Genomic DNA, 21963 nt, shown 5'->3' with positions numbered 1-21963 from the left:
TATTGTCTGTAATAATAGAAATAATGCATTATTCAAGCACATAGATAAGTGTGTAAATCATTATTTTTTATTTGGTGGTCTGGAAAGAGTTAATATAAACCCTAGGGGGGGAACCTGGGTCGATCTTCCAGAAGGCACAGTAGTGCAGCAGTTAACGTTATCACCTCACAGCAAGACGTTTAGTTTGACCAGTTAGATTCTCGGCTGGGGTGCCTTCTGAGTGGAGTTTGCGTGTCCTCCCTGTGCTCACCCGGGTTTCCTCCCACATTCCAAAGATATGCATCTGGAGCATTTCTCTCTGGGCTTCTGCTGAAAATTGGCTCTGTCCCAGTCGATCTTTCCCAGTAAACAAATGTTAAATAAATAAATATGCTGAATTAAAGTGGCAAATTAAATTGAACGCCTGTTTTTTTTTACCTGGGTTAAATGAAATGACATCCATTATGAATGTTTTAAAACAGGTCTTATAGTTTAGATTTTTCTATTTAATTTTTTTTACTTATTATAGTTAATAGTGGGAATGTATATTAAATATTCTTGTTTTTAATAGTTGTTAGGTTAGAATAATATGCATTCAAGATTTTAGTTGAATTGAATGTAGATCAAAAGTGCACTTTATATTTAATTAGATCTTAAATTAATTGTTTAAACTTTTGTGATTGGTTGCTTGGTGGACCTAATATGTTTAAATGCTTTGCTTTTTGTTTGGCAACAGTTCTGAAGAAAATTCTGTGTAAGGAATGAAAGCGCTAAACTAACTGGAGGATTGTATTAATACAGATGTCCAGAGATCCAGTAAACTGCTTTGGAGTGTGGCCAGTTTTTGTTTTATAACTGTACATTATTACATAATTAGTAATTGATCAATGAGAGCACCCTCCATAATGAGTCTGGAACACCCTCTGTCGATCATGATTGGATTGGTTTTCTTCCACCATCCTTGGCTACCGAATATTCTGTTTACCAGGCAACTATATACATAAGTATTACGTATGTAATTAGTAATGGATCTTCATTTTATTACAATTTTTGGCCTTCCCAACTATAAGCATCCTCCCATTTCTTGAACAGTTGTCTCATTCATTCCATAAAGATGGCTGTACTCATATCATCAGTTGGGGTTACGACTGAGTTGAAGGAAACTGTCATCCATGGGAAGTTCAAAGTTTTTGTTATACTCCACCTACTTTCCTTCCCCACTCTCGACATGCAATGACATCATCACAGATCTTATCTATAGACAGTCTGCCTCTCAACATGCAATGACATCATCACAGATCTTATCCATAGACAGTCTGCTTCTCACCATACAATGACATCATCACAGATCTTATCCATAGGCAGTCTGCCTCTCAACATGCAATGACATCATTACAGATCTTATCCATAAACAGTCTGCCTCTCAGCATGCAATGAAATCATCACAGATCTTATCCATAGACAGTCTGCCTCTCAACATACAATGACATCATCACAGATCTTATCCATAGGCAGTCTGCCTCTCAATATGCAATGACATAATCACAGATCTTATCCATTGACAGTCTGCCACTATGGTCCCTGTACATACTACAGGGTGGAGCACGTACGGGGAGCATGTACATGCCAAGGGGTGGAGCCACCAGTCTCTACCTTAGGCTGCAGCCATAGCTAGGAATCTCCTTCTCTTCCTTCAAGGACAGACAAGCTGACAAAACCACCCATTCCTAGTCCACCTGACTGACTCTCCAGGGGGCTATATCTACTAAGTAAACCTTAATCTCCAGGCTCAGAGTTAGAGTTCCATTCTGCTGTACCCAGAGACAGCTAATTCTTGGTTTGCAGGAAGCTGCTCACTAGTGGCAAGAGGCAGACTGCTGAGCCTGATGGATGTGCACACTCATTGGTCTCACACTACACTAATGAGTTTGTCCTCAGTCTAGCTGCAACCTTTTTCTAAATCTTTACCAGCGGCATTATTCATATTTTTTTCTTAATTTTACACCAAATTCCAGAAACCTAGAATGTGTATGCGTCTGGGTAATATATCTTTTTTAAAAAAAGTACTCCCAAACTGTCAGTCTTAACCAAAAAAAAAAAAAGAAGGAAAGAAAGAAAAAAACTCATTGTAAATATCCCTATCCTTTCTTCCCTCACTTTCTAGTATACATCATTGCTCAAGATAAATAATTTATTGAAATTGTGAATGGGGGGGAGGTATGGCTGACCCAAGCCAGGATGGATGCTTAATCACATTTCTTCTGACAGCCAGGTAGATTATTTATATATTTCTGTGGCTTTGTTCATCCCTTGTACAAAAAGATGTCTGAACAACTGAGAAAACCTCTGGCCACAATTTTCACAAAGATTGTTTCAAAATGTGTCTCATGGCTAATGGCTGTTTATCTTGCTTGAATGTCAAATGCTTGTGGCTTCGGAGAATGAGGCCTATCACTCTTTCAAAATACAGCAGCAAAAGCAGGGAGATTCATTAATGATGGATTTTCACACTGTCAAATAGGAATTCATTAACTTGGAATCAAAGATTAGTAAAATAAGCTCTGAATTAACAGATCTTTGTGCAAAATGTGATAGTCAAGATGTAGGATAGATGATTTGGAGAACCACTGAAGGAGTGTTAGTCTTCACATTAAGGCGGTACCAGACAGCATTAAATATGTGGACCTAAGACCCTTTTTTGAACATTTATTTTTAAAGTGAACAAAGTTCCCTTTTTTTGAGCATTTATTTTTTAAAGTGAACAAAGTTCCCTTTTTTTGAGCATTTATTTTTTAAAGTTAACAAAATTCCACCTTATCTAAGTACAGGGATTGAGAGGGTGCATCAAGTGGGCAAAAAGTTTGTTGATTCCTCTAGGATGTTTCATGTGCTAATGGCCCTGAACTCTGTTTGCACTAAACATGGCTGATCCAGTTTAGCAGTGGGTTAAATCACAACTGTATTTTATGGCAGATTATCATACCCGCTGTATAGCATGAGAAAACAATTGTTGCTTCTGAGTAAAAAGCTTTCAGGGTATGGATATAAAGCTACTGTTGGGTACCCTGTGATCTTGGTAGCAGAGAAGGATGGGGTCTATTTGATTTTCAAGACAACCCTGGAAGCAGAAGACTTATTGCACACTGTTGCAACTCAACTTGTGGATGGGTGGTCTAAAAAAAGAGATGGAATGGGAAACGGCCCAACTAAAAAGACAATTCCACCCTTCTCCTACCAAAGCTTCCTCTGCCACACATAAGAAGCAGCAGCAGAGGAGAGTGTGAGTCCTAAATCCACATGTAGCACTGAGGCTGAACTTGTGAAAGTATCTACCCCAGCCCAAATCGCCTCCAGCAGAATGCATCAGACTGGCAAATGAGGAGGGAGAAATGAGCCCTCTGTGAGAAGTAATTCTATCAGACATCAAATGAGTCCTCAGTGGCCCATTTTGAAAGTCCTCAACCAAGAGCACCATAGAGTAGACACAAAAATAATAAGCTAAATGAGACCCTTGTCTGAGGTGCTTATTGGAAGAATTCCATATGCCCCCTGAGAATTCCATCTTGATGGGTTACACATCATGGTCATAAATTCTTTTTCTGCATCATCAGATTCAGCTGATAAGCAGTCTTGCTCAGCTTCTGGACTGAAGAAATTGGATAAAAATGTGTCAGAGGGCTAATTATAATATTTTATTGTGCTGATGGACTACTGTCTGAAGAGTGGGGTCTTATCAGGAGTGTACACTATTTGCAGCACTTGGGATAGAGCTGTTATGATATGATATAAAAGTTATGCACACACACACACATATATATATAACCTTCATTCTTTTATTTCCCTTTTGTCTCTAGCAAAATTTAATGGTGAGATATACATCATAATTTGGGGCTTCTTTCTCTTTTTCAATCCTTACAGATGTTCTTTACCATTTTTTTTGCACTTTACCTCTGAATCTTCTCAATAGACTGCAATATCTCACTTTAATCAAGTACCCCATAAACTCACCTCTAAAACGTTGACTGAAAAAGGTTGACAAATGAATGTCAACACATTACCACACGTGCACATAGAAAGAACCTCGGTGCATGCAATTTTCAAGAAAAAAAATCATAATTTTTTGCAAGGGTAGCAAGCATCCCTACACCTCACACCCTCTGTTGATTTTATATACTAAATCAGAAATTGCACAATCCCTGGGAAAAAGGAATATTCACATCCCTAGAATTGTCAAACTAAGTACCTGTCAGCCATATACATATATTGACCAAATGGCCATATGCAGTTAAACATATGTCGATAAACTTGCATTTTATATATATATATATATATATATATATATATATATATATATATATATATATATATATACATACCTATACATACACACACACACATATATATATATATATATATATATATATATATATATATATATATATATATATGGATCTACCTTAGTAGATCGACAAGTTAAAAAAGCGAAAACGAATTCACCGATGCCAGAAAATTGCAAATCACTTCACCGACGCCAGAAGATCGACAGTACACAAACATGACATCGCATACACCCGACACATCATACCATCAAACAAAACAAATCCCCTATCCAAAGCCCACACACACAACACAAGCACACCAAAATCCTTACAAACGAACACTAATCCATAGATACACAACTATCTACAACCCTAACCCAAACCCTTACCCTAAGGTCCGTCACTATCGCACACTCACCTAACCCGCGCCCTAACCCTAACTCACTTATCCCACCCCTACCCCTACAGACCACCAACATCGCACACTTACCTTACTCGCACCCTTACCTAACCCGCGCCCTAACCCTAACTCACTTATCCCACCCCTACCCCTACAGACCACCAACATCACACACACACCTTACTCGCACCCTTACCTAACCCGCGCCCTAACCCTAACTCACTTATCCCACCCCTACCCCTACACACCGTCAACATTGCACACTTACCTTACTCGCACCCTATTGTCCGTCACTACCGCATACTTACACATCCTTTCCCCATCGCAGTGTTCTCAGCGTCGGTGTCTTCCTCCGTCGGTCTTTTGCCTTGTCGATCTTCTGGCGTCGGTGAAGTGATTTGCGATCTTCTGGCGTCGGTGAATTCGTTTTCGCTTTTTTAACTTGTCGATCTACTAAGGTAGATCCATATATATATATATATATATATATATATATATATATATATGTACACACACACACACACACACACACACACACACACACACACACACACATGTATATATATATATATATATATAAACACATACACATATATATATATATATATATATATATATATATATACATATATATATATATATATTTATTTGCAGTTGGTTTACCAGGATAGTTCATTGGGCCAAGATGAACCCGTTTTCAGTGGAGTCCCGGGGAGAAACGCTCCAAAAACAAGCAAGGTTACAATAAGGTTTTAGGTTACAATTATTACAAATGTTACAGACTAGAGCAAAAAACATTACAAATAGTACAGAATAGTGAAAAACATTACAGATGCTACAGACTAGTAAAAAAGGAACACTACAGTATAAATACTGAGAAGCCATTACATCTTAAGGAAGCTTGCACTTAAGAGGTACATTCTAATACATTCTTTGTAAATAGCTTAGTAAGTACAAGGGAAGGATGTATGAGTTAGGAGAGAAAGTAAAATGTAAATTGCCAGTGTAAATTATGTGGGGTGGGAGCAGGAGCATTCCCACTGGGATACTAGATGTGAGTGAAGAGATTTTTTTTAATAGAAAGTGGTTAGAGGTGGTATGAATGGATGGTGGTAGGGAGTTCCAGAGACGTGCTAGACCATAGGATAGGAGATTTTTACCTGGGGGACAAGTTGGTTTATAGAATTCTATTAGGTTTTGGTTGTTAGATCTTAGTAATGTGTCAGGTAGGTGCATTTTAAAAGCAAAGGAAAGGGAGGGACAGTGGGAGAGGTTGAAAATGAGCTTATGTGCAAGAGTAAGTTGAGTGTAGGTGAGATGATTGGATAGTTCTAGTCATTTTAGTTTGTGGAGAGAAGAACTGTGATGGGTGGAGGACTTATGGCTGGTAGCGAATTTGGCAATTTTGTTGTAGCAAGAGGAAAGTTGTGTTTTAAGGGAATATTGTAGGCTAGTTAGGAGTGGGGCTCCATAGAGGAGGGAGGGGATAAGAAATGTGGTAGAGAGAGTGATTTTAGTGGAGGGTGTGAGATAACGATTTTGTTGGTAGAGCATGCCAAGTTTTTGGTGGGTTTTTTTGATATTTAGTTGAAGGTGGGAATTGAATTTAAGCTGACTGTCAATTTGGACTCCTAGTAATTTGGCCTCTGACACCAATTCCAGAGATGCGTTGTTATGGCTAGTGATAGAGAATGTGTTTGAATTGAAAGAGGTGACTTTAGAGGGAGTAAATATCATTAATTTGGTTTTAGAGGCATTAAGTGCTAGGTGATTTTTTTTCATCCATTGTTCAGTGGTTGAGAATGCATCTTGTGTAAGCTTTAGGAGTGTAGGGATGGAGGTGGCAGAACAGATAATAGTTGAATCATCTGCGCATTGGATGATATTTGAAAAAGGGAAAGAGTTGCGGAAGTCATTTATAAATATATTGAAGAGGAGGGGGCCCAGTATGGAAACCTGGGGAACTCCATTTGGGGTGTTAAGGAATGAGAAGGTGGCCTTTTTCCATTTTACTGCTTGATATCTATTGGATAAGTAGCTGAAGAACCAGTTCAGAGAGGAAGGTGATAGGTTAAGCTTAGAGAGTTTAGATAGAAGTAGGTTGTGAGAGATAGTGTCAAAGGCCTTAGAGAGGTCAAGTAGTAGGGTAGAAACAATAAGACCAGAGTCCCGGGCTTTATTTACAGTTTCACGGAAGGAGAGGAGGGCTGTCATAGTGCTGTGACCGGGTCTAGATCCATGTAGTGTGGGAGTTAGTAGGTGATTGTCTAAGAGATGTGGTAGGAGTTGTAGATGGATACACTTTTCTAGGAAATTAGAGATGGGAGACAGTTTAGCGATGGGACAGAAATTAGTAATATTGTTATTATTGCCACCTTTATGTAAAGGTATGATAAAAGCCTTTTTCCAAATTTGGGGTACTATGCTTTCTTGGATAGAGTGGTTGATTAGAATACTGATGGGGTAGGCAATGGCTTTGGCAGCTATGCTAAGAAAGTATGAAGGAATGTTATCTGGAGCATTAGAGCAAGGCTTCAGTTTCTGAAGGAGTTTTTTTATGGTAGAAGTGGGTATAGGTTTTAATGAGAAAGGTGGGGAGTGGGAAGAGGGGGTATTTGAGGGTGGTGGTGATGGAGAAGTAATGAGAGGAGAAGCAGAAGTGGAGGGTGTAGTGTTGGTAGAGGAGGATGGGGGTGAAGTGGAGGGTGTGGTGATGTTAGAGAATGATGAGGTTAGTTTGGAAATAGAATCAATGAAAAAAGAATTAAATTGTGTAGCCAAATCTATGTCAGGAGCATTAGGGTCTGGGGTGGGGTTGTCTGTTTTGCTGGGATTAAGGAGGGTGAATATTCCTTTCCAGAATTTCTGAGTGTTTGTTTTATTGTTGTTTTGGAGTATGGAGAAGTAATTTTGTCGATCAGTGATGATGAGCTTTTTTTACTTTATTTCTAAGTGTTTTGTATTCATTATGGGTGAAGGGAGTCCTATTTTTCTGGTAATGTGCCCAAACTTTATCTCTGAGTCGCATGGTTGTTAGTGTATTTTTGGTTAGCCAAGGGGCAGTTTTGATTTTTGTTCTTTTGTCCTTATGGGAGCATGGTAGTCTAGAAGGTTTAAGAAAGTTGAGTTGAAGTGGGCAACAGCATTATCTAGAGGTAGAGTTTTTAGAGTGTTCCAATTTATTGACTTTAGAGAGTTAGAAAAGGTAATGGGGTTGAAGGTTTTTTGGTTGCGAGTAGTAATATAATTATGAGTAAGGTGTAAGGGTGAAGGGAGTCGATGTGTGAAGGTGGGTAAGTGGTCACTAAGGGGATCGGGAAGGGTACCACTGTCAGAGAAGTAATGGGGATGAGAGACTAAAATCCAGTCTAGGATACTACCATTGGAGAGGTTTTTTGAGGGGCGGGTTATAGATATATATGGTTTATATATATATATATATATATATATATATATATATATATATATATATAATCAATACAGAATACTGAAATTCCACAATCCCTTGGACCAAAATCTTGAGATTGTGGAATCTCGAACATTAAAAAAAAAAAAAGTAAAACATCCAACAAATTATTCTAACCTATATACAGGGGGCAAGTCTTCCTGCACCCCCCTCATGGGGGGTTGTGCCCCCCACACCACCTGCATCTTAAATATACCAACTCTGTAATCGCACTACAGTGGAGTGAATGGCGAAGTTCCCATTCCGCATTGTACGGCAATCCCCATTCACTACTTTCGAGATTTCGCAAGGTTCTCAGGATTTAGAGTCTCAGGATTGTGGAATTTCAGTATTCTGTAGAGATCCCCTATATATATATATATATATATATATATATATATATATATATATATATATATATATATATATTTATATCAGATCACCTCCTCTTTAAACAACTAAGAAATGCTACTAAGAAAGATACTCTTACAGACAAAAAGGAATATTATCTACACCTTCAACAATCCACTCAACATACCCCTCAAAAGTTCTGGTCAAGTATTAACACACTTCTTAAACCAGGACATCCTACTACTCCTACCCCTTCAGGCTTTAACCTTAACAATTCCACCCAGATCCCTGATGCCTTTAACACATATTTTACAGAAGTCATTCAAACCCTGGCCAATTCATTACCCTCATCCACAGTTAACTTGACAAATACCCACAGCACCTCCTTGAATGCCTTTCACCTTCAACCTGTAGCTACATCTCTTATTCACAAACTTCTCAAAAAACTTAAACCTTGTACTCCATCCGCTGATCTACTACCATCAGAATATCTACAAATTGCTGCAGAAGCTATAGACTACCCCATATCCATACTTATTAATAGGACTATCTCTGAGGGGAAAATTCCTACCGTATGGAAAATATCTCATATAATTCCTTTACATAAAGGTGGCTCCTCTACTGAATTCTCAAACTTTCGACCTATTGCCTTACTCTCCCCAGTAGCAAAGATTATGGAAAGATGCATTCACAAACAATTTCTTAACTATCTTCTACAAAACAGATTACTAGCCAATTGTCAACATGGCTTCAGACCTTCCCATAGCACAACAACTGCCCTACTCTCTTTCACAGACACCATAAATAACAATAAAAACAACAATCTTTTATCCTCTACTCTATTTCTTGACTTGTCAAAAGCTTTTGACATGGTTAACCATAACATACTTCTTGATAAACTAAATCAATATTCTCTTGGCTCACAAGCACTTCAATGGTTTAGGAGCTATCTCCAAAACAGACAACAAGCAGTGCTATGGGAAAACACCCTTTCTTCCTTACTACCAGTAAACATTGGAGTTCCTCAAGGCTCTATTCTAGGTCCCCTTCTTTTTTCTTTATTTATAAATGACCTACACATGAATACACCTCAAGCCATCTGCATTCAGTATGCTGATGACTCAACTTTAATCTGTTCTGCTAATAATGTCTCCTCCCTCCAGTCCCTCACCCAAACAGTCTTCCACAATGTAGAAAAGTGGTTTATGAAGCACTCCCTTCTTCTTAATGCCAAAAAAACAAAACTTCTTCTCTTCACTCCTACTCACAAATCCTCCACACCTTTCTTTACCATCTCCTCTAACAATGCTACTTGTATTAACCCAGATATGACCACACGCCTACTAGGTGTAACTATTGATAACCGTCTTAATTTTGATGACCATATTAACAACACCATTAAATCAGTTAACAAAAAAATAGGTACTCTCTACCGAATTAAACCCTTTCTTACAGCAGCAGCTAGAAAGACCATTGCCCAAACCCACCTGATCTCTACCCTTTTCTATGCCACTGCTATATATACTAACTTATCTAAGAATAACCTGACCAAACTCTCTACCTGTTATAATAATATATCTAGATTCATCTCTGCCACTCCCTTTAGAACTCACCATTGTCTCAACCTCTTGCAACTTGATTGGTTAGAACTAAATAATCACTTACTCTATCAGCAACTACTTATCGTTCATAAGTCGCTTCACTACCCAGAAGCTACCCCAAGCCTTACAAAACTTATCTCACCTTATAAGAACCTAGCTACTCTACGCTCTGCTAATAAACTTCTAGTAGCCTCTACTAAATCATACAATAAAGCTGGTGACTCATTATTTGCAAACTCTGTTGGGAAAATCTGGAATCAGCTCCCTCAAGAAATAACTAACCTTAACTCCACACCCCTATTCAAAAAACAGATCAAAGAATATCTTAAAACTCAGTGGCTTTGTCCTTGTACTAATCCTGACTGAAATTACTTCTCCCTCACTCCTTCCTTCCCTCTATATCCCCTAACTGTCCCTCTAAATTATATAACTATTTGATGCCAGTTACTTATTTTATATTATATTTAATACATTTTGTTTTATCTTCCTTCTGCATGTTTTACCATCTTGTGATATTTTCTTATAAGTTATTATTTTGCAAACTTTAGTATGTTGCATACTAGAAATTTGTATTGTTAACCAGCTGTTTTTGGTTAACTTGCCTTGTGCTTGCTAACTGTTCATTTTTTTTTTTTCTCTTACTTTATTACACAAGCCTACCATTGTATTTTGTAATTTGCTTTGCTTTTTTGATGTACATTGTTTTCTTATTTCATGAATTTTGGAGCTTTTCTCCCCGGGCCTCTACTGAAAACGGATATATGTCCAGCTAGACTAGCCCGGTCAACAAATGTAAAATAAAATAAAAATAAATAAATAAATAAAAATATATATACATACATATATATATATATATATATATATATATATATATAATATACATATATATATATACATACATATATATATATATATATACACATATATGGATCCCATTCTCTTAATCGACAACACAGTTTGTCAAGTAACAGAAGCTCGACCCCACTTCAGCGAAAGTGCACAATATCGAAAGTGCACTTTCGTATAAGCCAGTTACAGTGGGGGTAAGGAAATATATCCTTTTCCCCACTGTAGTGCAATCTCGGAGTTGGTATATTTAAGTAGGGGGTTGTGGGAGGTGCAAGAGGCTTGCCCCCCTGCATAAACAGTTTCAATTTAATTATTTGTTTTTTTGACAATCGGCTTCAGTGAAAGTGCACTTTCGATGATGTGTACTTTCGCTGAAGTGGGTTCGATCTTCTGTTACTCGACAAACTGTGTTGTCGATTAATAGAAGTAGACCCATACACATATATATATATATATATATATATATATATATATATATATATATATATATATATATATATATATATACTGTATATGCATACATATACATATGTGTCGAAGTTACCAAAATGTCAACTCACAGAACAGCAAGACAACATCATCAAAAACTCATAACATCGAACTGCCGGCATGATGAATTTCACCTTCAGGAAACTAACCACTTGGCCACCACTGACAAACCTTGGCCTTTCCTCCATTATAGTGCGATCTCAGAGTTATTATACTTAGGTAGGTGGTGTGGGGGAAGAAGCCCCCCACTTCAGAAGGTTTTATTTATGTATAATTTTATTTTTTTGTACTGTGGAGTTTTGGAATTAAAACACACAAAACCTACATGGAGTTTACATGTGTCCATGGTGATGAGCGGTGAGCAGCAGCACTCATTGCATATTCATGCCACACACTGCATTGAAATGTAAATCAACAAGGTTTCTTAGTTGGCAACAGTACTACCTTCCAGGAAACCATGGCAGTGACCATGAACAGCAATTCTGTTTAAATTAGAGCACTGAAGGTCCGTCGTTTTCAGCAGAATGCCACAGAGATCACTAGGGCTTAACACATAGCTCTCAATCTCTTAGTGAATGACATCTGGGCAAAGGCCAACATAATGGGGGGACAGTGACTCAGAAATAGGGACATAGTTGACATATTTGCTCTTTAGAAATGTGCTAGAATAATCAGAGGCTTGTATTAAGAAAAATGTTCTGAAATATTTGAAATCTTAAACTGAAATGTATGTAATTATTGAGTCACATCAGTCCTGGGTTCATCCCATTGATATGGCAGAAGATCACAAATATGATAAGGAACACACCAAAAGATACAAAGGCAAAAATCAGGATATTCTGTGAAAATCCTGACAGCTGAGCAGAATGATTGTTAAGTATATGGTCCAAACACAGAACAGGACAGTGTATCTACATTGCAGACTATTGTGAAATCCCATTCCTGGCATTCTATACTGAAGTTGTATAAATGATCTTTAAGGGTACGCAGACTACCATGTAAAATAAACACTAATGGGAACTGTGTGTATTGAATAAGGACACACAGATGAATTGTAGGAATGATCACAGGGAAAGAGGTCAGTTGAAAAAACCTAATGTACAGCAAATGAGGGCATGTAAATGGAACTTGGTAGTAGCAGGAATGCCACTCACATATCAATATGGTACAATAGGAACTGCACAGTGAAAATGTGTATTATGTGACTGTCACACAAGGTGACATAGCAATGGGGAGGATGTTTGTTTGAGATAAGCATCCTTACATGAATAATGCAGAGGGTATCTATCAGGGACGTTGTATACAACTGGGGTAGGGTGCATTTTGTGAAAGTGTGCAAACTAATTTGCCCGAATATGAGTGTAATCTCAGCAGAGGTCTCCAGCAAGCAGGACACAGGTAAAGCCTCATGGACAACATTAGAAGAAGCATGCAGAATCAGGGACAATATCAGAATAATGCCACTGGTAATCCCATGCCTCTGACATAACATATGTGATGTAGAGTGATCAGAGAGGGTTCTGCACAAACACACTTGTACAACTATTATGACATGGCTGCACTCTATGAGGGTAATCATGCACGATGTCCTGACAATGTAACATCTGATGGAGGTGTCAGGAGGGACAGCGCTATGCCTGTATGTGACATTATGATCAATAAAAACTAGTTGACTGGTGTGCATGGCATATGTGCAGATATATATATATATATATATATATATATATATATATATATATATATAGATAGATATAGATATAGATATAGATATATATATACACATATATATATATATATATATATATATATATATATATATATATGTATGTGTGTGTGTGTGTGTGCAAGTGTGTGTATGTGTGTGTGTGTGTGTGTGTGTGTGTGTGTGTGTGTGTGTGTGTGTGTGTGTGTGTGTGTGTTTGTTTGTGTGTGTGTGTGGCACAATCCACATTGTCACAAATGTTACCTATTCCATTAATGTTGCCAAACAGCTATGTATGCATTGTGTTCATCACTGGAACAGGTATCATACATGCATCTGTTGTAACACCTTGATGTGATTTCCAATCATCAGACAGTAATGTTTATGCCACAAAAAGAATACCTAGGTATGGCCAATAAGCTGTGTGACTGCTCACTGTAGCAAAGGTGGTACACTTCAGTTACACATCACTGGAAGTTGTGTAGTGAGCTACATGAAGAAGGGTGCATTGTACTCAGTTATTGGTGTGATGAAGGCTGTGAACTGTGGAGGTATTATGGCCTCTGATGTGGATGTTCTTCACATACTTAGTAGTTGTATCACATACAAGGGAGTAGTCAGCACTGTGGCCATATGCTAGTGAACATTCCACATACCATCTACTCCAGGACAAATGTCACAGACTTATTGATCTGATTGTAGGGTGTGATGTCTACATTATAACTGGGTTGTGTTGTTTGTTTTCCTGACATAACAAATCCTTCCATCTTTTTGTGCCATTGCAGGTATTGTCAGGGCTGTGGCAGCAGTCTTTGGTGTGTGTTGATACTGTCTGTATTATACTAATATCACAGTTGGAGTCAATGATTGCCCACAATCTGTATTCCTTCAGACAGCTGTTATGACACAGGATATGTATGCCATTTGTGATGTCTGTGACTTAAATAATGGAGAGGAAAGGGCTTAGCAGACAGCCCTGATGTACAGACCTGAGATATACTTCACTTCACACGATTCAACATATCTCCATGCTACGTATGTGATGCGGTGATCTCCCCACTTGGTGATATAGGTATTTATGGTCACATCTGGCAGTTCTGAGTGAATACCTCAGTGTGGATTTGGTCAAATACCTTGGGCTCAAGTTCAAAAGGATGACAGTGTTGTCATCATACATGAGGACATCTGCCACATGTAACAGACATGATGTAGCATTTACAACTCACATAGGTCTGTTACACCAAGCTGGGATATCAATAGTGTCCATTTAGTAAAAGGTCTGTGTTGACTTGGTTTACCTCACAGATGAGAAGAGTCAGGATGTGTCTATACATGTATGTATTAGGTGTTGTTCCCCCAACTCACATGAATGCGTGCTGATGTAGACCCTTCTACAGGAACATAGTCTGTGTGGAGGGTGTGTTGAAGTATGCATTCAATCATATCAGGAAGGTGTATGTGCTGAGTCATGTAATATGCAATCTGTGATGTTGTCTCAGCCCATTGATTCTGTGTAATAGGCCAGTGTGAAGGTAAGACAGTGCATACTGTCTATCCTGATCTGGTCTAGGGTTTGGATACAATCCCCCATGCAGGTTTCATTGAGAAACACACTCAGCTGAGGATTAATGCTTACATCACTAGATGGATAAACAACTAGCTCACTGACAGAACACATACTATGAAAGTTGGTAAATCAACTTATACTAGTAGAGCTGTCACCATTGGCATATCCCAGGGATTTGTGCTTAGCCCTTTACTGTTTGGACTCTTTCTCAACAGTTCAGGCTAAAGTATATGTCTTTGGCTTAATGCTTTTGCTGATTCTTGCATAATGGGTGCAGTCATTGAGTCCACCAATAATGATAACATAGTATAGGAGGGGCTAACACAGACAAATGATTGCTGACAAAGTCACATGGTCTACAAGTAAATACAAAAAAAAGTGTCTTTATTTTGTCCTTCTGCAAAGTGGAATTCCCTGCTAATTACAGCATTGACAACAGTCCCACTATGCAGAATCCCAGTGATGCAAGCACTGAGAACACATGTAGATAGCAATTTGAACTTTAACCACCAAGTATCCACACTTTTATTGAAAGCCAGTGTTGTGCACATTATAAGTCACGCTATTGTATTCAGATCTGAGTATTATATTACACCTCTGTACTTATACCTCATCAGAACACTAACAGAGTATAATGCTCTCTTATGCATGCACCTCACTAGACACATTCAGCAGCTGGAGACATCACAAGTGTTTCTCACCAAGAAAACATGATGCCTGCAAGCCATGCCATGATGTATGTGGATAGACTGAAAGCCATGTCACTGTAATCTGTATTGTATAGGATGAGGTGACTTCTGCCAAGCCTCCAGGCCAGTCTCTGACCTTGCCCTGGTGGGAATAGTGCACATTCACAAATCAGATATAGCTGATGCCATCAGCAGTGTCTGCTGTGTAGAATGTGGTAATAACAGTGTCCTACATGCTGGTGTAAAAGGCTCTCTGTAATGCCAAGCATGTGCACAAAACACTCACGCTCTCAGTGGATTGCAGTGACAATAGAACCCCTGCTTATCTAAATTACACAGACTATAGAATTTTGTATTTAAAGCAAGTGCCATAGCTCAAGTGTGACTTGGAATGCATCAGACAACACTTTATAGCTGATGACATCAGCAGTGCCTGTTGAGGAGAATATGGTAATAACAGTGTCCCACATGCTGGTGTAAAAGGCTCTCTGTAATGTCAAACAAGTCCACAAGCACATACACATACCCCTAGTTGACTGCAGTGAGAATAGAATCCCTACTTATCTAAGTACACAGACAACAGATCTCTTATTTAAGGCAATCGCCACATCTCAAGTCAGACTTGGATGGACTCAGACAACACTTTATAGCTGATGACATCAACAGTGTCTGTGCAGAGAATATGGTATTAATAGTGTTCCACATGCTGGTATAAAAGGCTCTCTGTAATGCCAAGCAAGTGCACAAACACACATATTTCCCCAGCAGTGAGAATATAACCCCTTCCTTCTAAGTATATAGATTGCAGAACTCTGTATTTAAGGCAAGCGTTACAGCTCAAGTCTGACTTGGAGTGTCTCACAGACAGCACTTTATAGCTGATAACATTAGCAGTGTCTGGTGAAGAGAAGATGGTAATAAGATTGTCTCACATGGACTCAGTACTTTACCAAGCACCATGGCACAAGTCTGACTTTTACAAAACTGCCGGTCAACTTATAGTGAATGACATCAGCAGAGCATGTTGGAGAGAAGATATTGGGAGGCCTGCATGAAATGGATTAGTAGGCATGTGCAAGTATCAGCATTTGTTTTATTATTTAACATTTGTTGACCAGGAAAGTATGACTTGGAATGAGCCAGTTTTCAGTGCAGGCTCAGAAGAAGCACTGTGAATCCATTGAATTGGAGCAGTAATTGTAGGCTACTCAATTTTTTTCTTCGGGTTAGACACACACGCACACACACACACACACACACACACACACACACACACACACACACACACACACACACACACACCCCAGTTGACTGCAGTGATAAAAACACCCTAAGTATGCAGACTATAGAACTCAGTACTTTATGCAAGCGCCACTGTACAATTATGACCTTTACCAGACTGCAGACAACTTATAGTGGAATACACCTGCAGGGCATGTTAGAGAGAAGATGATGGGAGGCTTGCATGAAATGGATGTGTATACATGTGCAAGTATCAAAACACTGTCAATCCATGAGATTGGAGCGTTAACTGTAGGATACACACTTCTGTTTGGGCTATGCACACACACACACACACACACACACACACACACACACACACACACACACACGCACACGCACACGCACGCACACACACACACACACACACACACACACACACACACACACACACACACACACACACACACACATACATACACATATACATACACATTTGACTGCAGTGAGAAGAGAACCCCTACCTAAGTACACAGATTACAGAACTCAGTACTTTAAGCAAGCAGCACACAGGTCAACTTATACTGCATATCAGTAGAGCACACTGGACAGAAGATGTTGGGAGTCCTGCATAGGATCATAGCTTTATCAGTTCATAGGAGGTTAATAGCCTAATGGCCTGAGGGTGTTTACAAGCCTAGCCATGTAAAACACAAGCACCCTTAATGAGCATAGTTAGATGGTGTTTGTTAGCACAGCAATTTTGTGATAAGCACCATGAGGGACATAGGTGCCACCCCAAGGGTGAGTTTACAATCGCCCATCGAGTTGTCAAGATTATGTGTGAATAGGGTCATTGAGGAAGAATACTTCACATGCAGTTAGGGCCTATTACAAAGGAGTGGCAAATCAGGGAGATATATCTGTCTCCCCAGCATGTTCTGTTTATGTCACAGGCAGGTTGAGATACCTGGAGCAAGTTAATCTTGTCCCATCTCATTTGCAAATGTCCAGCACTTCCAGTAGGACAGGATCTGAGACTGCTCTGTAGGCCAGGCATAGGTCACCTCTCAGCAGCCTGCATGATACTGTGCTCAGTGACGTGTCTTTCAGTTTTTCCATTTTTGCCATGTTTTGGAGGCTCTGGATTCTCCCAGTCACAAAACTCGGTCTTTTCTCCAGCTACTGCAGCTGTCTGGTGAGGTACAGACAGAAGGGGATATTGTATTCAATTCATTGTCTGATAAAGACAGAGTACAGCAGAGCTATGACCTCCCTGATCTTGGATGTGTTGGCCTTATTTATGAAGTGCAAAATGTAGAATGTGCCTCTCACCACTATGAACACATAGTAATTGAAGTGTAGCTTGCTATCAACATGTGTTCCCAAGACTAATAACACTGTGTTTGAGCATAGAGGGGTACTATATGTATCATAATAAGCAGAGGTACTTCATTGCCAAATAGGACAATGAGGCATTTTTACTTCAAGATTCAGTCCATAAGTTTGGCACCAGTCATTTGTTTGTGTCAGCCCCTTTTGTAATATGTTAACATAGTTGGGGAACTCTATATGACTCAGTCCAGTTGACAGTCATCTACAAACTTGGTAAGCCACAGGCCATCTACCTTTGTCTGGACTTCAGAGAAACAGTTTCCAAACAGTTGACGGCCCAGCACAGAGCCTCCTGGTATTCCACTTGTAAGTGGTCTAGTGGTGGAGGTGCGGTCTCCAACTTTGACAATGTGTGTTCTGTTGGTGAGCCATTTGCCTATCCATCTAGTAATGTTTGGATTAATCCCCAGATGGGAGAGTTTCCCTATGATACCTGAATGGGGGTAGCGTCAAAGGCCTTGAAAAAATCAACATAGTGGTATGTCCTGTTATTCCTCATCCAGATCTTTGGGGTCATTATCAAAGAAGTGCACTAGATCTACCCTTGACAAAACCAAAATGGGTCAGGTCAAGTTTGTTGAAGGTCGCCTATGTTCCTGTGGATAAGGTTCATGCTGAGCACTTTTCTAGCCTTGCAGATATGATGTTTTAGGCTTATGGGTCAATATTTAGTTTTGCATGTTAACAGATTGACGTGCATTGCATGTCACATAACATTTGATATTAATTCCTGTAATGTAGGTGATATATGTGAGAAAAAAGTACTGCGACATCAGGGTTGCAGTGACTGGCGGGCAACACATGGCTGTATTGTAAATATGTAACATATTGTTAGGGCCTTCAGTTCATGTTTCCACATTTAATTTTATATCATAGACAGGAAATGGACAGTAAACAGCAGGAATACATAATAGTATTTACTTTTCCATAGTGCGGCGAGCAGCTGGTTTGCACAATGACTGGCAAAGTATTTGCATTGCGAGATATACTTTTCCTGTTTGCATGTAGCTGAGCACTGCGCAAATGCGAGCCATATTGCTAAAGTCTGACAGTTAGTATTTAGTCTATGAAACACACCTGCTGCTTAACTGACTCTGTGGCAGCAGGTGTAAATGCATTGACACATTTAATTTTGTGTCCAGATGATACTTGGTTTGTATCTAGGTGTATGTAAGACTTTTTAATACTTTTAAACAATCAGTGATAATGTATTGACATTATTTCTTTATAGTACATGTTGCTGTGTGTTGGCATAGCTCAGAGGGGTTAAGAGGCATTGCACAGGGGTACCTGCAGCATTGTACTGCCGCTCACCATCACTTGGCATTACTGAGCGATGTGAAACTTTGTGCAAACATAGAGGCTAAAAAGTGAATGGATCCATTGCTTTTTCTGTTACTTATGTGTGTTGTTCTTCAACATTAAAAACTGATCATATGTGCAGAATATTAGCTGAATTTGGACTGCCACCTCCAGAGAGTGGGGTGATAACAATGTACTCATGTTGTATAGCCAATTGGACTGAAACAAGTGCATCAAGAAGACACATGTCTGAAATGAAGAGCTTTGTATGGGACATTCGTTTTTTTGTGGGGCAGGTGCCCATTTTTTTTTTAATTCAGTAAGAGAGGACTGTTGGGTAATGGCTGTAGATATGTCTGGGTTAGGTACATTGGGTAGGTGAGGAAGCAAATGCAAACAAACAAGACAAGAAACAGGAATGGTGGTGGGCACAAAAGGTTGGGGGACACCATGATTGGGGTGAGGGAGGGAACAACGCAGGCTCATGGACCTCAAACTTGGAGACAGTGAGAATGGAGGCCTCACCCACTGGACTGTCATCACTGTCCCCTTACTCTGCCGGTGGCTGGAGTGATTGATATCTTCTCCTCCTATGGACCATGAGGGAGAGAAGAGCTCCATCCAATGTAGGCATACACTACTGGTGGGGTGCACAAACCTACACACTATCTCAGGCATTTTCCTATGCATGATGAAATCATCACCTATGCCACTGCTGTTGGAGGGTGCCACTGTACCAGTTTCCAGAGCAGTACTACCTGAGGGCATGCAGTGGCAGCAGAGGCAGTACTGTCAGATGGGCTCCCACATGTGCTGGAGCTGGTGGAGCATGGGCAGGCTGATACACTGTGGTTGGCCTACCTCACTTTTGTTTGCACATAATAGAAAATAAAAAAATGAGAGATATGGGTTGGGGTGATAGAAGAAAAAGAGATAAAATTAGTACCATCATATGTGACATACAATGTATTAACACAATTATACAACTCTTTTATCCGAAGTAAACATCCTAACAAATGCACACTACACTACAGACTGCTGAAAGTAATCCTTGAAATTTACATATATTGAACATATGCATGTTCCAATTATACAGATTACTGTTTACAGCAGGGCATTTGTGCCACTAGTGTAGAGTTTTTAATTTAATGTAAATATTATTGAAGAAATAACAGTATTGAATATTTGGGAATCATGGTATTTGAACCCACAACCTCTGACTATAGTCTAATATTGGAATCTTACAAGTGGATTGTGCTACAGACTAATGCATGCATACTTGCTTTTCCAGTTAGGACATGCATGCTCAATTTGATGCAACTGTATAGAAGATCAAAAAAAGCTTTCTTTAACCTTTAAATCTACAGTAACACTGCTCTTCTGCTGCATACATGCTACTTGCTTCCCTCAGTCTCTCCAGTCGAGCAACATGAGCCTGCCAATTGAACTCACATTTGTTGGGAGCTGGGGAAAGAACAGAAAAGAAAAGAAGAGCATTAGCCATACCAGTCTTGCCAATATTTAGCTTTCTAAGTCTTACAATTACTCTCTTATTGTCCATTAAAAACAAACACTGAGGGAGTGCCTACACTATGTTTACATCTGATACACAGAGTCAAGTATTTGGGATTCAGCAATTGTAATAAGTTCAGACCTCATTTGCATCTTCACTATGTTGACAGCCCTGACTCTACACCATGTAAAGGCAACCATGTAGCTAAGGAAATTGGGATCAGGAGACTTGTTTATGTGGAGAACACATAAAAGAGGCTATTACTTTATTATATATCTGCACAGAAGATTACTGAACTTGAAAATGTATGCTTGCATTTTGTCAGCTATATACTGCATATGCTGAAATGTAATTAAGAAAAAATTATTTAATAGTTTTATATAATATATTTTGATTAGCAAAGGCTTTTACACGTTTATCTGTATGCATTAGTTAGAAGTGTAGTGATGGCACAGGCATGTTTGTCAGCACATTTCACAGGTATACATGATTGGAAATACCTTATCATGGAATGTTCTGAGTTAAATCTACAGAAATGTTTTCGGGGCAGTTCATTTGACAGCAGTTTAAACATTTCAGAGATGATTTATTGGCAATATGTGTCATTTGCTTGTTCTTTTGGGGGTGGGGTGCAAAGCTACATTTCTGTTATGACCCAAACAAGGATATGCTGCTATTGTCACTCCTTTTTTTTTTTTTGCATCCAACCCGGTATGTTTCTCCAGTGGGTAATACTAAAATGCTAGCTTTTTTGTTTTATCTGGGAACAGCCATTTTGTAGTCATGTAATACTTATGTGTAGTACCCTTCTCTTGCCTTTTAGAACACCTAGGTCTTGATTACACGACCAAATAACAGCATGCAAGGATATGCCAGTTGTTCATATTATTGCACAATACACTTCAGGTTCAATACTTAAGTTGTAAATCCAGCAGTTGCAACAGTTTTAGTTCAGGGCTGATTCTGTCTGATGCAAGCAGTACACAGCCAATACATGGGGAGGTAAAGGCTATGAGAGTTACCTGGCATCAATGTTAATAAATATATGTGTGTAGGAGGAAGATTTTAGGTCCTTAAGTAGTGAGTGAGTGTGCTATGCATTGTCTCATAGCTAATGTGAGAGCATATTGAGCATGCCTAA

Source organism: Protopterus annectens, chromosome 12.part0 (assembly GCF_019279795.1).
Source record: "Protopterus annectens isolate FY-2018-M chromosome 12.part0, PAN1.0, whole genome shotgun sequence".
NCBI lineage: Eukaryota > Metazoa > Chordata > Ceratodontiformes > Protopteridae > Protopterus > Protopterus annectens.
The sequence above is the reverse complement of the archived record's forward strand: the minus strand, read 5'-3'. Positions refer to the sequence as shown.